The following is a 16,267-nucleotide window of genomic DNA, read 5'->3' as shown; positions in this document are numbered from 1 at the left end:
GTTTTACACCGTCTTTGTCAATGTGAAGTTTCACATGAGGTAAGTTTCATAATAATCCTCAAAGTTCCAGTCCAGTTTTGTTCACAGAAGATAAAGGCGTACCAAATCAGTAGATTACCACAACAGAGAGAATTTCAATTAAATGTTTACATTTTCATTTGAACTTTAAAAAAGGCTACTCTTTCTCTTCTCTGCCTTTGAAACATACCGAAGGTTTTTATCTCTGGAACTCATTAAAAAATAAGATCATGTCCTCAGCAGAAGGGAAGGCAGAGAAGTCATGAGACACAAGGTAACTTCTGTAATACAGGCATTTAGGTTTAGAAACATAATCCACTGTAAACCAAAGAAACTTTGATAAACCAATGATCTGACTCTGTGGGATACCAGCCATCGCATTTCCACCACACAGCTGTGTGTGAGGTATCACTTCTCAAGAGAAAACTGCGGGATACAGGACTATTGGGATACGATAGGAGGGGGAACAGGAGAAAGGAGAAGCATAAAAAAGCAAAATACTACCTCCGGCTGTTTTCTGTAGTATCGATCTTTTAGAAACCTTGGTATATACTTTCTTCTATGTGGCATTTAAAAGCTGCTTCACTGTGCCTGCTCTTTGCATTACTGTTTGCGATTTTGAAGTCTGTTCTGAGGTGGTATAAATAACTGGCTTCAGCTGAGCTGCTGACACTGGCTGAGGATCTCAAAATATACAAAATAAACACTTTTGTTCCTCAAATGTTTCTCATCTAAAAATTTCACATTGCTTTATCCTGTACATTCATCTCACAGATGACTGACAAGCTAAGCAGCACTCACAGTGATACAAAAACTTCGCTTTTCAAACCCAAACGTAGAAGGGCAAAGACCAGAGTGAAAAACAGAATTTGTTAAAAGCCAAGTTCTTCCATTATAACATTTCCAAATATTTGTTTAGGGGTAATCTTTGCTAACAGGTAAATGCTATGCTGACTAAAAGGTGAAGCACAATTTTCTGGTTCATGCAGCAGGAGCAATAAAAATAAGCATGTTTTTCTTCTGTAATGCATTTTCATCAGCTGAAAAATTGTACGTTGAGTTCAGTTTTGCAGGTGGTGCTCACTGTATTTGCGAAGCACAGATAACTGCTCGACTACAGACATCAGAGGACAAACACCAAGGCACCTCAGACTCACAGCCAGAGAAAATAAAACAGAGAAAAGCAGTGACCACATACACCAGAACCCTTCTGTGGAATGAAAGGCCAACACAGGCATTCAGTCCTGGCCTTGAGATCCCTCCTTCTGTGGGCGGTGAAAGCAGCCTCTCCCTCCCACACAGCCTTACCTCACACCGAAAATGGCGGCACGAGCCTGTAGGCTGCTACTCCGTTCCAATGGGCCTCAGCACACCAGTGGTGGGCAGACAAATCCGCGTGGCCACAATGGGTCTAGAAGAGAGAAAGGAGTGTGAAGTTTCTGTGTGAAATTTCTGTGGGATGCTGACTTCCCCAGCAGGTTTTAGACACATTTTAGAGAGAAGACAAAAGAGAGCAGCTTGCCCTGACAGAAGATGGTTGAGCCATGAGGAAAGAAGGGCCTTCCAGAATGGCCATTCACGCACTACTCAGGCACTTAAACCACTGAAGTTCAGTGAAACTAAACCAAGCCTTAATTAAACATATTTTGAAGCAGTGAAGCCCTGTAAGCCATTCCCTGCTCCCTTAGGACAGTAGGCTGAGCAAAAAAACAGATAAATCTCTCCACTTGAGGGGCCTTGTCTAGTTGCCTCCTCTCAGAAGCCCACTGCTGGCACATCGTGTTGACCCCAGTATGAACCACATACTGGTAAACCTCAATGGCCTGCAGCAGACAGGTAGACAAGCTCTGTCTACCAAAAAAACATTTCATTGTTGTTCAGAACAAGTTTTCAGCTTTTTCAGGTCTAACACAAACAGAATACCAGTACACAATAGGAGAGGGGAAATTGCTGAGCTGAAGAATGAGTACCCCCTTTGGGTACACATCAACTTTTGTATGAAAGCTGCTAGTGGCTTCCACAGCAATCTCAGCCACTGGAAGTTAAGACACGGACTTTCTCACTGTAAAATATATAAAACAAAACCAAGGATAAACTTTAAAAAAAATAATTGATCAGACGTCACATTTCTTTTTTTTTTCCCCTAGGAAAAGACAACATGTAAGAAATACATGGATTGGATACATGACTATCAGTAGTAGGAAAGGGTATTGTCATCTTGCTTATGTTTTTCAGCCTATAACATGCTTCTGGAAATCCTATCTTAGTATTTCCTGGAGAAGACAGAAAGCGTACAGTCCACTGCACTGATGATAGGATCATTCTGCTATCTGATTAAAGTGATGTATAATAACAAAACTCATAACAATACACCACACCGAAGTCATGTCCTGTGAATATATTGTCTAATTGGATAGACAGATATATTTTAAGAAAGACAATGTTTCATACAGCTACAATCATTTATAAAGTACTTAAAAGTCTATTTTCAGTAATAATGGTTACAGAGGTATACAGCCTAGACTAAATTAATGGGCCAAATTACTGAGCTTGCTACAGCAATTGCATGCTCTAAGGGGAACCTAATTCAAAATCAGGTTGTCTAAAAGAGCTGCTGGAAAGTCAGTCACCTGCCAGTTCAAAATTTACTCTTACTGCTAGTATCAAAGCTACGAGTACACTTCCAGGGGATAACCTGGTGGTTGGCAAGTGGCACAAGTTTTGTTACACTCCATTTGCCATCAGGTCAGGTCCTTTGACAGTCCCTCCCCAAAAGCTTAGGTAGAGGAGGCGAGCAGCACCAGGCAGGCTGGGTAGCAGCAGGGCGGACTCAGGTTGGAACCCTGCAGGTCCATAATTTTGTAAGGACAGCAACACACTGGAGGAACTCCGTGCACTCTTTTAGATTAAGTGAAAAGAAAAAAAAAATCCCCGTATGTTACAGTGGTCAGAAAAACATTTGAAAATAGTGTGAAAAGGGGAAAACATTAGCATACACCAATTTTAACAACACCACTAGTGTTAACCCAACTGTGATGTACTCTACTTGCATTACTCCCCTTCACTGGAAAAGCTACTTTCAAAATATGCATGAGGAATGTCAACATATATCACTAACAGTGACTGCACATCACAGTTTCTGCCATCAGCCCTCCTTTTAAAATAGGGTATTGGAACCCAAACACACTTTCGACATGACAAAAACTTTTTTGTACCCAGTAAATTCTTACATCAAGTTATTTAATTATGCGCCTAGTTTAGTTATAGCCCATTTTTTTAATTAAAATTAGTTTGGAGCTAGCATATAATGCACTCATTGGTGATACCTTGAGCTACCAAGAAAATAGGTCCAGATCTCTTACTATAAAAATTCTTAAAGGGCTCTTGGGATGTTTCCCAAGAAGGGGCAAGTAACACTGTCTTTTACACCTAAGTGAACATCACAGACTTTCAGCCTTCAGACTGACTGGGACTTTTATAGCTGATGAAGAAACTGAGCATCAACTTGATCAGCAAAGAGGGAAGCCAAAGGCTTAGGCCTGCAAAGGGCATCATTCTCCATCATTTTTCTCTTCTCTCCTTCTTCAATATGTCACCTTTGCTTCTTCTCCTCACTTAGAGAGTTTCCTCTCCATACTCCAGCTGAGCTCCATTCCAGCCGGGCCAACCCACCAGTGGCTGGCTGCTGCTGCACATGACCCAGAAACAGATCTCCCAAGCTGAGACTTAGCAATGCAGAAGGATGCTCTGCAGAAGTCACGAGCTATTCAAGATCCACAGCCTCTTCTCAAGTCCCTAGATAAAAGTCATGATGGTGGAATGGTTGGATGATATCAAATATTTATATTGCAGTGTTAACACAAATTAAAGTAAGAGTATCTGTAATCAGAATAAGGACTGTTGAACATATTCTCTGTTATACTCTGGTGATTAAACATTAAATTTAAAGCTTATACTGCTGGTATGGCCTGTGTCATAGCTCCACAGTCTCAATGTTGAACAATAAAATACAATTTAACTGTTTTCTGAGGTTCACTGTCAAAATGTACTCAGAGTAAATATCCTGTTTGTAATCAAAAGGACTTTAGTCCCAAAATTCTATTTCCATAACGACAGCATCCTCATTAGAAAACTCAAATTTTGTGAAGTACTCGCTCCACTGATATTTTATCAGTAAAATGTAATTAAAAAAAAGCATGCATACACTGCGAATTTGAAATTGGAATGGCGAACTTATGTGCATGGCTAAGTACAACAGTTTTACCAAAACCTAAATCATGGACATTCAGAATCCAAACATAGGAATGAAACATTCAAAATCAATTATACGTGACAATTGTTTACATGAAAATGCAGTAACAGTTTGATTAGAACAATGCCATAGGTCCTGAATATTATGGCCATATCTCTACTAGCAAGCAAAATAGGCCAGTGACTGTTTATGGGGCCTATAAGTAGGTGTTGGCACAACACTCTTTGCTTCATTCATCACGCCCTCATTAAGCATCCTATTGCTCAGTCATGCATATCTATAGAGATCCCAGCAGCATGCTCACCCTGCTGAGCACAATGCACATCTTCCCATACGCTACAACAGCCCCTATGCATAAGAGCAAATGCTGAAGGGTGAATATGAGCACACTGCTCTCATATACTTCTTTACACCAAAAAGACGTAATAACCAAGATGGTTTCCTTCTGATATCCAAACAAGGAGTTGTGGTTTTTTGTTTGTTTTTGTTTTTAAATGAAATATCATAAGCTATCTACTTCTAATACAGAAATTTGTTTGAAACAATGCCAAGCATGAAATACAACTACTATATCTCAGACATCAGATAAAGCCATATGCTAAATGTGTCATGGCAAAGAAGATCAAAATGATTTGTCAAATAGCATTTGAACTTAAAGCCGATCCACAATTATGTTTTATCTCATCAGTTTAAAAGTAGGTCTTTTAAACTAGTAGCAAAACAAACATTGTACATTGTTTTTCTTCCTAAAAGAAAAAGGCACTTTAAAGCTGCTATATTGGATCATCACCAACAGCATCAGTTTCTGTTTGCTTCGAAGGGGTCCAGCATGGGCATTTCTAATCAACAGTATAAAGCACGCCAATGGCATACAGGATTTGCAGTCCTAATGATAACCCTGTTTTCAAAGACTGTGAGTGCTTTCAGATAGGGATGGCCCTTATGTACTATGGCATCTGATCCAAAGTAACTTTGTGCTGGCTTACAGACTCACTGGCTTGAAGACAGCCTATTAAAACAAGACCTGAATTCTATGCAAATGATGCATATCAAAGGCTCATTTCACATCCTAGGTTTTTAACATGAATTAAATCACATCTGCTTATTCTTAAAGATAGCACGATTGGGTCAAAAACATGTACTCAGCTCCTCTAGATTTCAGTGACTATCATCCCCAAAACCAAGCAAAAGCCCAAGAAATGTTTATTCTCAGCATCTCTGATATCAAGCAAAAACACTCATGCAACCTGCTGGCAGAGTGCCTGTGTTGGATCCTTCTCTACTGATTGCTCCATGCAGTGACTACCAGCCTGATCATGCAGTTCATGCACACAGCTCTTCACTGTGGAAACTGAAGTCTGGGGCCAACTCCACTGCTATCCACCTCCAACGATATTCGTTTCCACTGAACTCCTCAAAATCTGAAAGTTCCTTTCCACAGATACAGCATCTTCCTCTGAAATTTCTGGAATGTGTCAGATGCTGTGTTCACAAATGGTCACAATGAAATCAGTGCTGGCAAGCTGAGCATAAGTATATATCATGCTAAGATTGCTCATTTTAAAATATTTTTTTTCTCTGCTGTACTCATTCTCAAAGCAATAAAGCATCTTATTGAAGTAAGAAGACTTAAGAGAGAAACTGGTTAGAAAAAAAAAAACATAACCATACTCGTAAATTATTTTTCTTCTCTGACTGAACTGAAAATTGTAGGAAGCAAAAAGCAGAGTGTTGAAAGTAGTTTTTATTTTCAGACTTCTTGGTTTGTGAATTCCAGGTGCTACTTCTCAGACATGCAAGAAAATTAGATTCAAAAACAAAATTGATTTTTACCATGACAGTTTTTCTGAAGTTAATGACATGCAAATCATTATGCATGTATTTACATTCTTGATTAGGACAAGATTGAGAAGTTAGAAAATAGAGCGATGATGCTCCTGTAGGTTTTAGCAAAGACTTTTCAGGTAGGCAAGAGACATGAATGACTAACATGCAAGAAATAAACAAAGCCCTCCCAAAAAGTATTAAAATGCTGAAGATAAGTAATTTGCCTCTAATGTCCTTATCAAAGAGTTCACACTATCTAGGGTGCCTACTTTCTTAATTAATGGAAAAATAGTTTGATGGGAACACCTACGTCATGCTGGGGCTCTGTGGGGCTCCTCTAGAAACTCGCAGTCCTGTTACACGGCGAATGCTCATCAGACTCCCTAACACAATAGTCTGACCTCCGAAGCAATGAAATTGAAGTCTGCCAATGAAACTTAAGAAAGAAACTTGATCGAGCCATTGGAGTCTCTTGCATAATTCACTCTCTCTTCTTTGGACAGCCCTTCACTGATCTGTTGAAGGAGCACCACGTCCCTGTCCCAGACACCGAACACACACACACCTCACCCAAGGCACACGCTCATGGGCTGAAGCCACAGGACCACCCACCCCAGGAACATGCTGCGAGGAAGAGGAGGAGTATTTCTAAGAAGCAAACTCCTTGGGAAGTGCTGTGGCAGCCAGCCACAAGGAGACCTCAGCAAAAAAGAGCCAGGGACTGGGGAGCATGGTCTGGCTGCCTTGCACCACACATGGCACAGCTGAGGAGGAAGCAAGAGATGGAGAGGAAAAACCAAAGGGCTGGCAGGGGAGGGTGGGGGGCTATTTCTGAGTGGGGGAGCTAAGATGTAACCTTGAGGTTATGGCATCTGAGGAATTTCTAAGCTGAAGGGAAACAGAAAGTTCAAACAACCTCATCTGAGAGACTTAAATGCACAAGCACAGGAAAAAGGAAAGTTGAGATGGAAAAGGGGAGGGTGGGGGTGGAGGGGGTGAAAGAATCAACCTGAAGAAATTAAAGATTATGTTTTCTGGCCCTAAAGCAAGGGAAAGCATGAGTGCTGTTGGATAAGACAAGAACTATCAAAAGAGCTAGTCAGAATCAATGCAAAGGATTTGTCAGATGCCCATGGCTCTCAGCTGCATCTTCATGGGCTTTTAGTTCTAGTTTACAGCAGAACAGATGGAAAAGCAAAGCACTGCTTTTGGCCAGTCTTCAAGCCTGGCTACCTAAAGTCAGCTGCTACTTCTTCAACTTAATTCTTCTAAACCATCAGTCCATTTGTGGCTAGCAAAGAAATACCAAAGCTGCACTGTAGTTTGGAGGTGCTGCAGAAAATTATTGCAAATGCCTGGGTGGTGCTTATATTAACATATGTAAGATCATATGGACCATCAAATTTGGGATTGGGAAAAGTGTTGCCCCTGTTCAGCAAGACTCTTTGAGGCCATTTTGCCTCCTCCTACAGCTCTGGGATTGCTTTTCCTAAATGGGATCCGGCTAACCTCCTCCTGCAAGGAACTGAGCCCCAGCAACACCTCCATTCCCCTGTGGTTTGTGCTTTCATTTGGTTTCTGGGAGATTAACATATTTGGCCTAACTGGAGTTCTTGGATTTTTAATAAAGAAGATATGGGCAAAGTTAATGCCCTATGATATCCAGGGGTGAGCTGGGACTTCAGCTCCTTGGAGCTATGAAAAGCATGTAGATGCCTGTTCAAAACTCACTGCCTTTCAGAGGCTGAGGATCTGCTAGCTTCCTTCCCAAAGCGTGATGACTCTCAGTGTGGTATCCAGCAGTAGAGCCAGGAATTTAACAGTGGGCACTCCGGTTCACCAGTTGTAGCTGCAACTTTTAAACAGAACAGCCGCCCACAAAGGGTTGGTCCATACTTTAACCCATTTTCTTGCCACCTCCTACTACATCTGAGCTGGTGGATGTGGAAGAGCTTCCAGTTTCCCACACAGGGGAGCTGGGGCATCGCTGCACCCGAGGAGCACACTCCTGGCAGACCAGGCAGCGGTGATACTGCTTTGTCTAGCAGCTCCCTGGGTGCAGCAGAGCTGTGTGCTGCTCCGCATTTGTTCCACGACGACAAGCAGGTTAAGGCCACGCTGTGCTGGGTGATACAAGACACGCTGTAGAAGGAACGTGAAGGTAGAAGGATGACTTTGCTTATTGATTCTTGTTCTTCCCAATCATGGGCAATTAAGCAATCACAAGTCTAATTCAGACAGATCCACGGGAAACGTGATCCACTCACCAACAGACAACAGGCTTTAAAATAACACTCCATACTGATAGAAGAGCAAAACAAACATCAGACCTTCAGTAAAACACCTAAAGACACAGCTATAGACCTCAGAAAGAAGCAGTGAAGATTAAGAGTATTATCAATGATAATCCGAAGCATCTCTTCAAATAAAATCCAGAGATATAAGCTGTATGTCTAATTATATATTTATTCACAAGTGAGATGAGGTACTGTAAAAGCTGCATTCAAGTCTCACACTGCTGAATTGCATTTTAGCCTCTTTGCCTCCTGACTTTGATAATTTTAACATGCCATTGTGTTTTCAATATAAGAGCCATGCGATTTCACAGCTAAGTCACAACCTTGATCCACAAATAGCTTTAAACAAAGATAGCGTTTGTTTATGAGGGCTTTTTTTTTTTCCTGCCAGAGCTCCCTCGAACAAGGCAGGTTATTCTGAGAGGAGTTAAACAGAGCCAAGAGCGCAGCGAAGGAGAGGAGGAAGAGCCACAAAGGGAAGGAAGTAAAAACTTCCAGGAGAAGAACATGTCCAGGGGTGCGCTGAGTTACCGGTGGGGAGGTTTTGTGCCTTCTCCCGCTGCAAGGAGCGAGGCCTGCGACACGGGTGCTGGGGGCGAGCTCTCCTGCAGCCCACCCAAGGCTGCGGGGGCTCCCCGCTGCTTTCGCTCCCCTGCTCCCCGTGCTCCAGGTCCTCCTCCCTGACGGAACCGGGCAAGCGGAGCGACGAGGGCAGCTCTGCTGCGACCGCGGGTTTGCCACCCGCTGCTCACCTGCTCCCCTCCGCCCTCCTCTCCCCTGCACCGCGCCCCGAGCATCCCGCACCGGGGCTCCCCCACCGCCCCGGCGCCTCCCCGGCAGCAGCCGCCGAGCATCCCCCGTCCCGCGGGCAGAAATTCAACCCCAAAACTCAGCACGGGGCTACTCCGCCGCTCCCGAAGTGGGGTGGGGGTGCCCCCACTCCCACCTGCCTCCGTGCAAGCGGGCGCAGCCGGTGCCGGCGGGGAGGTCCGGCCGCCCCCCGTCCACCCCCCCACCCCCCCCCCCGGGGCCGTGCCTACCTGTGGCCGGGAGCGGGGCCGAAAGTTGCGAGGGGGCGGCGGGGCCCGGCTGCGCTCCCCTCACGCCTCGCTGCCGCCGCCGCCGCCGGCCGGGCTGGGCGTGGGGGGGGGGCCGGGCCGGGAGCCGCCCCCCCGCGGGCTGGCAGCGCCCGCCTCGCCGCCCGGCCCCCCTCACACCCCCACGCACCCCCGGGTCCTCGCCGGGTGAATCGCTCCTGGGGTTCCCGGCTCGCCGCCCCGTCGGTCCCGCTGCGCCGCAGCCGCTCCTCCGCCCCGAGCAGCGGAGGGAGGCTCCTGCATCCCCGGCCTCCGCCTGCATCCCGGCCTCTGCCCTACCTGGGCAGCTCCCAGCCGTCACCCACCTGCAGCCAGGGGCAGCCACAGCCCTCGGGTGGTCCCCACCGCGTGTCACGGCACGGGCTGGACCCCCTCGCTCCTGCCCGGGATTCCTGCCGAGCGCCTGAGCTGACCCGGAGGCACGAGAACCACATGGACGCAAGTTGGGAGCGGTGCTCTGTACGCCGTTCCTCTACGGAGGCTGAACCTCGGAACACTTTTATCACCCAACCGGAACGACACCGCCTGTTGATCAGTGATGCCACTCAGGGCAAACATCAAGATGCTCCAGCCAAGGGTGTGGATGTTGGAGCACTTGAAGGAGTCCACCTTTAGGCACAACGCCACACCGAACTTCTTCAACAGGGATGACACTATATTTTTTCCTATGTTAAGACATTTCAAACTAAATAGAAAATATACATAAATGCAGAAAATATGCACAAACAGCTTTAGCAGCTCACTTTTGGACTTTGTGAACTGCTTTGCACAGTCATAAAACTTTATACCATGATAACTCTCAAACGGCTCTTTTTAAACAAGTAATGTCCTTGAAAAGGAGAAAATTCTTTAATACACACAGAGCAACCATGTAACCTCATAAATATTAATGAACATTAAACTGTATGCCATGAAAATAATTTTCATGCAAAAGGTCTTGCGCACGTAGGTGCAGTCACTGGCAAAGTTCACGCACAATTCTCTCTGCTGGTTGCAAGTCCTCGATGATACGTGTGGAGGTCTCATCTTTTAGATACCATGAAGGAAGCTGGGGATGCCCAGCTCTCAGAATGTAACATCATTAGAGAAAATTAAAAGCAAACAAAAACAACAGAGAAGCAAACAGGCAAATAAAAAGAAGGCTATTTGATTTGGATGGGAATTTTCTACCTCTTCTAAACTGATCTACCCATCCCTACATTTTTCTCTTTAAATTTTAAAGCATCTGAACATTTGTTCTGTCAGTCGAGAAAAAATGGACTGACTTAAACTCATCTTAGATCCCCAGGGGATATCATGGGAAAATAGGACAGCAGTGCTAAGATGAAAAACTCTATCTACTGCATCTTTTACAATTAAAAACTTACAAACAGCTAGAGGAAGTAAAAATGAAAAAAAAAAAAAAAAAAACAAGAACTGCTTTTATGCTGCAATTCAAAATTCAATATTGTATCCAAAAACCAATGTACAAAAAGTGCAAATGAAAATTACTTACGTCAGTGGTGATAGCTGACAGTTGCTCTATATGAGGAGCATCATCTGTAGCTTTACTCTTACTGACATGTAATTAATACATAGCACCTTTATCAAATTTCAAATGGAAAGCCTTGAAGCGTGATCAAATTCAACTCTGTGTTTCTTTGTCATGTTTGAGATGCAAGAGAAATTTAGGATCCTTCAAGAATTTTATAAATACTGATGGAGACAATGTGAAAGCACACACTCACACACAAATATATATATATATATAAATCCCCCCCCTTTTTTTAACTACAATGCCTAAAATTTTGCCTTCCTGAGTTAAGTCCTACCAAAGTTTCAACTATCATTATATGTTTTCTGTTTCTAGATTTTTAGGCTTCTAAAAACAAAAAAAAAAAACAAAAAAAAAAACCAAAAAAAAAAAACACTATGATGACCTGAAGGAGCTTCAGCTGAGTAGCTGAGTAAGGGCTAGGAAAACTGGGACAAAGAAGTTGCTCCCAACTGTAAACTCTTCCCTGAAAAAAATGTGGTAAGTTGTGACAAGATTAGGAGTTTTTTTCTATAATATTTACCCTTCCTAAACCATGAAAGTAAGTACAGCAAGAGCAAATCTCTGTAGGTAATAGAAACGACACAACTTTGCAGCTTCTGGGAACTTTCTCACATGAATATGTTGGACTATTAATTTCATAAAACACTCCATAACCTTTTATGGTTGTCCATAAACTTGTGGAAGTCCCTAAACCTGCTGCAGCAGTCTGGGCAATTTAACTTCTGTTTCTGAGCCAGCAAAAAGCATCATCTGGCCATCACGGATGGGGTTTGTTCATCTAAGAACCATCTGAGCCACATGGCAGGGGCTGCCACCTGCAGTTGCTCATCTTTTTCCATTGATAATAGAAGCACAGAGAATTGTCTCAGGCAGGAGAGCTATCGTGTTGCAGGCTGATAGGTTTAGGTGGGATGAAACCCATGTTTCTTGATCACAGTAAAGGAAGTTTCAAGGGCCTTTCAACCTCTCGTTGTCTTAGATATACACTGAAATAAGTAGTGACCTTCTGGTGTCAGTACATTTGACAATGTCAACTGCAAGTTCAGTTATCATTACACTTACAAAATTTTTAAAACCCTGCTATCAAACAGAACCTGCATGTAGCCGAATTATAAAAATCAATATAGGGCTGAAGCAATAAAGTGGCAGACCCTAACTCAGATTTCTTATATGGGAAGATAGAAGTGAAGTACTTCATTTAAAAAAATACGTATTCCTTGGCATTTTAATAAACATTCCAAAAAGATCAAATTGTATACATTTGCTAGGAATCTTATTTAGATTGTTTGCTCACTTACTCATTTACTAAAATCCATAAAAATCACTTTCATGTCAAAAGTAACATTTTTAAATGCTTAAGACAAATATTTACTTACAGATATGCTCTCAATCCCCCACTCTCTTAAATGATCCTACCGATAACACCCTCACCACCAATTTCCCGATCCTTTCCTATGCTCTTCAGTATTCTCAAGACTTTTAAGCTCTTTTGGAGTTTGACATATCTTCTTAACCCCATTTTTTGTCCTTTGCTTCCAATACCTCTTCAGTAACTATTTCTCCCCTTCTGTTCAGAAATATTTTATCAGCTGCTTTTTATAAGCCAGTTTATTAAGCTTAAACCAATATAAGGTTAAATTAATGCAGATTTTTTTTTTCCCTGCAACTGTGAATGGATTTCCCCAGCAGTTCATTACATCCTTCAAGAATAATAAAAGTCATTAAAGGCACCAGTTAGACACAGATCAGGAAGAAGTGTAAAACACATACATATCTCCTGATGTAAGATTATTGTGCCCTTTAAATAATAAGCCATTTAAGTATAGATATTTAGTGTCAATTTTTATTAAGTTCCTTGCACTCCAAGATAAAATGCCTTTTTAAATTAATAAGAGATAAGGAAATAAATCTGTTCGTTTTCCATTACAGGTAAATTACTATGGAGTTATTTGATGAAAGTTTCTTGCTATTAAAAAAAAAAAAAAAAAAGCGTGAGAGAGAAAGTATCTTCCGTAATTTTCTCTCCTTACTTTTTATGTTAAAGAAAACAATCCTTCCATAAATTAATATACATGGAAAAAATGGTACATACTAAGCATTAAATAATAAATTATCTAATTTTCCTGTTTTGAAAGCTAGTTTTTCTTTTTTTTCTTTTGATAAATTTGTAATTTGTAAAACACATTTTCTCATTTTAATGGTTAATTCATTTCCTCTTGGGTTATACGCATAATGACAGAGTTACACAATAATTTATTTTAAGAATTTTGCTGTACTTGGCTTACCATGAGTATTTCACAAAATCATGACCTTCCAGATCACATCTTATATTAGTACCCCTACAGTTACCCCACTGGTGATTCCACTAGCAGTAATTTACCAGAGATAACAAGAAACAGAGAGAGGATGTCTTAGTGATGCACATAAATTGTCCTGAGATTTTCTTTTATTTTATGTCTTTTACAGATTTCAGTTCCTAACACTATGTTATGACAGACAACTTGCTTTATCTGCTCTGAAGCCCTGAGGTAATTTACCACACTTTTTGCTGAAGACAGGGAGAGACAAGTGCAGATGACCTGAGAAGATTCAGAGGTGTGTGTCAGTCACAAACACTATGGAAACACAAGCTTTACTTATGTCGTTCAAAAGCATATGCTGTTTACATAGGTTTTCTCACTATATATATATATATATATATACACACACATATATTATATAAATAAAAATAGTTGTTTTGGTTTTTTTTAAATAAAGTATTCCTCAAGGAGGAATTTAACATTTAACTCTCACAAGATCAATGCTAAAATGAAGCATCTTATGCAAAATAATTTGTAGTATCAGTGGAAAGACAGACCTGCCCTTATTCATCTGCAAAATTGAGTGAGGCAAGCTTAACAAACTTTCCTCGTCCTATCCAGCCAATATAAAGTTACTTTTGGTAGACCACTGGTAGAAAGCAGCAGGCACTCGAACCCTCACGGCCTGCTAGGCCAGGACCATGGAAGTGGAGAGGAGAAGCAGCCACAGGCTGTGACAGCCCCGGCCCTGCACATTGCTTCTGTGCCATTTGGGAAGGCAACACACAGCACCTCACAACAATATCCTGTGATGTAACAGTACGGCCACATACTTCGACTGCTGTGTGAATATTTATGGATTTCACCTGCGTAGACATACATTATATATTGGCCAAAGCTGATTTCTTTTCCGAGAGGAGAAAGCTATTTCCTACAGACTTCACAGGAACAACAACTTCAGCAAATGCTCAGTTTATCATAGTAGCTCTCATGGTCAAAACACCTCCTCTGGACTGGAGTGAAGGGTATCAAGGAAAACAGTGAAACTGCTACTGGATGTTATTCCTGTTTCCACATGTTAGCAAGCCTGGCTTTAAGAATTAACATAACAGACAGCCAAGGTTAATTATGTTGGCATCCATAATTACCTTACCCTTACACCCAGCATAACTGGGGGATATATGAGATGCACAGGTCTTTGAATTGCCAGATCTGCTTTAAATCAGAAATATCCATGCACAAGCTGTTCAGGAAAAAAATGTGCAAGAACTGTTTTGAGCCTGTGGTCCAGAGTTCAGACTGGCTTCACGGCTCTCCAGATCAGACCCACAACACAGACTTAAAGGAATGCAAATGCCATATTCCAGCTAATCTCAGCACATGTGGGAAACCCTAAATATATGCTTAAACTTGATTTTGGAACATGTGCTTGGTATTTTGCATGCACTTTTGTGCTTTTCCGGGTAGGAATGGGCAAATGCTTACTTCAATACTCTGGTGAACACCAGATGAAATCATGAGATTTCATGCATATGTATTTCAGTTTGGAGATGCATGGATAGTCTAGCAGTCATTACAGCAATTTCTCAAAATACCAAGAAGAAAAAAAGGGGAAAAAAATCAACTGTCATGTCTGTATTGCTTTTAGCCTGATTTCAAGCAACTTCAAGTGACAAACACTTCTATCCACTGCATTCCTGTTCTCTTATCAAGCCATAGCTAATCAGCTCTAGGCTGTCCTGCTGCTAACTCAGGCAACAAACCACTCGTGACTTCAGCAGATGTTCTCCTTTTCATGCCAGTAGCGATATTTACTAATAGTTTTTCATGTTATGGTTTTCTGTCTCAAAACTTATTTCTCAGGATAAGGAGTACACTATATTTAAACATTTAGAGCCATAAATATCCATTTGCTAATTTGGTGCTTTCTTGAAAGCTACATGACAAGATTTTGTCACAGTTCAATCGTTTAAACTACATATTACATAGACCTCATGTCTTTAATAGTAAGAGTCATTGAAGTTTTTTTTGCCAAGAGAGTTCATCAAAATGGCAAAACTGAGAAGGCTTTCTGCTGCCAAGCTTCACACGCCCTCTGCCTTTATTAGGCTCTGCCAAATGTGGTAGTTGCTCACCAAAGGGATGAGATGCTCACTCATAGTCTCTTATTAGGCAGGAATATAATCTTTGATTTGTAAATTAAGGAAAGCTCTACTCTTCTATGCACTAACTGGCACCTTGGAAAGAATTAAGGAACTTTTTATAAAGAAGAGCAGATAATTTATTTTCATTAAAGTTAACATTTAAATGCCTTTACTGATCATTAACTACTCGGTTTTGTTTACAAAGAACTTTCAAAGTTCATAAATGTTAACTTACCCTCAATGCCTTCCTGTGAAATTTCATTTTCCTTGTCAATCTGTTAAGGTATAAACAGAGATTAAGAAAATTTCTCAAAGGCATGAATTAGCCAACATGAATGGAGCCTTTATGAATCCTGCTTCTTGTTAATCCCAAATTATGTTCCCTTTTATTGGTCTGATGTTTCTGAACTGCAATCAGTGCTACCAGGTGTTAGGTAAGCTCAGATTTTATTGGTTCTTGACTTCTCATAAACTGTAAATCAATCTTAAAAACTGAAATATATATGTGAATACTGTCTGATGGCTACCACATTACAGAGACCCAGGGCACACAGAAAGGAAAGAAAACATTTCCCTCTTGTTTTTTCCTTGCTTTGCTGTCTGGGCACAATCACCTCTTCTCCTGAATCAACAAAGCAGGACACAGTAGATGGTAGTAAGTCACTGAGCAAGAGTGCTGTCTGCTGTTTACCAGAGTCAGTAGTTCAACTTTACTTCTCGTTGTAACAGTTGAGGAGCTTGCACATGGTTACGCATCTCAGCTGAGAGGGAAAGTAAACTCGAGTGTAACCAATC

General features: G+C 41.7%; 1 protein-coding gene across 4 annotated transcripts in view; it reads right to left on the bottom strand.

The window, feature by feature from the left end:
* The window catches only part of SHANK2 (SH3 and multiple ankyrin repeat domains 2), a 354,395-nt gene extending 344,344 nt beyond the window's left edge, over positions 1 to 10,051 (bottom strand). For 3 of the 4 annotated variants that reach the window (XM_080594522.1, XM_080594527.1, XM_080594525.1), the window contains exons 1-2: positions 9,435 to 9,591; positions 1,327 to 1,429 (exon numbers count right to left, since the gene is read on the bottom strand). The gene's annotated coding sequence lies outside the window, so the exon portion shown is untranslated. Of the gene's footprint in view, positions 1 to 1,326; positions 1,430 to 9,434; positions 9,592 to 9,796 lie in introns of those variants that run through there. The other variant, XM_080594526.1, reaches the window with a different exon arrangement.
* Between the last annotated feature and the right edge of the window lie 6,216 nt (positions 10,052 to 16,267).

Source organism: Anser brachyrhynchus (assembly GCF_964034855.1).
Source record: "Anser brachyrhynchus genome assembly, chromosome: 5".
Classification (NCBI taxonomy): Eukaryota; Metazoa; Chordata; class Aves; order Anseriformes; family Anatidae; genus Anser; species Anser brachyrhynchus.
This window is presented reverse-complemented; position numbering and strand designations above follow the sequence as displayed.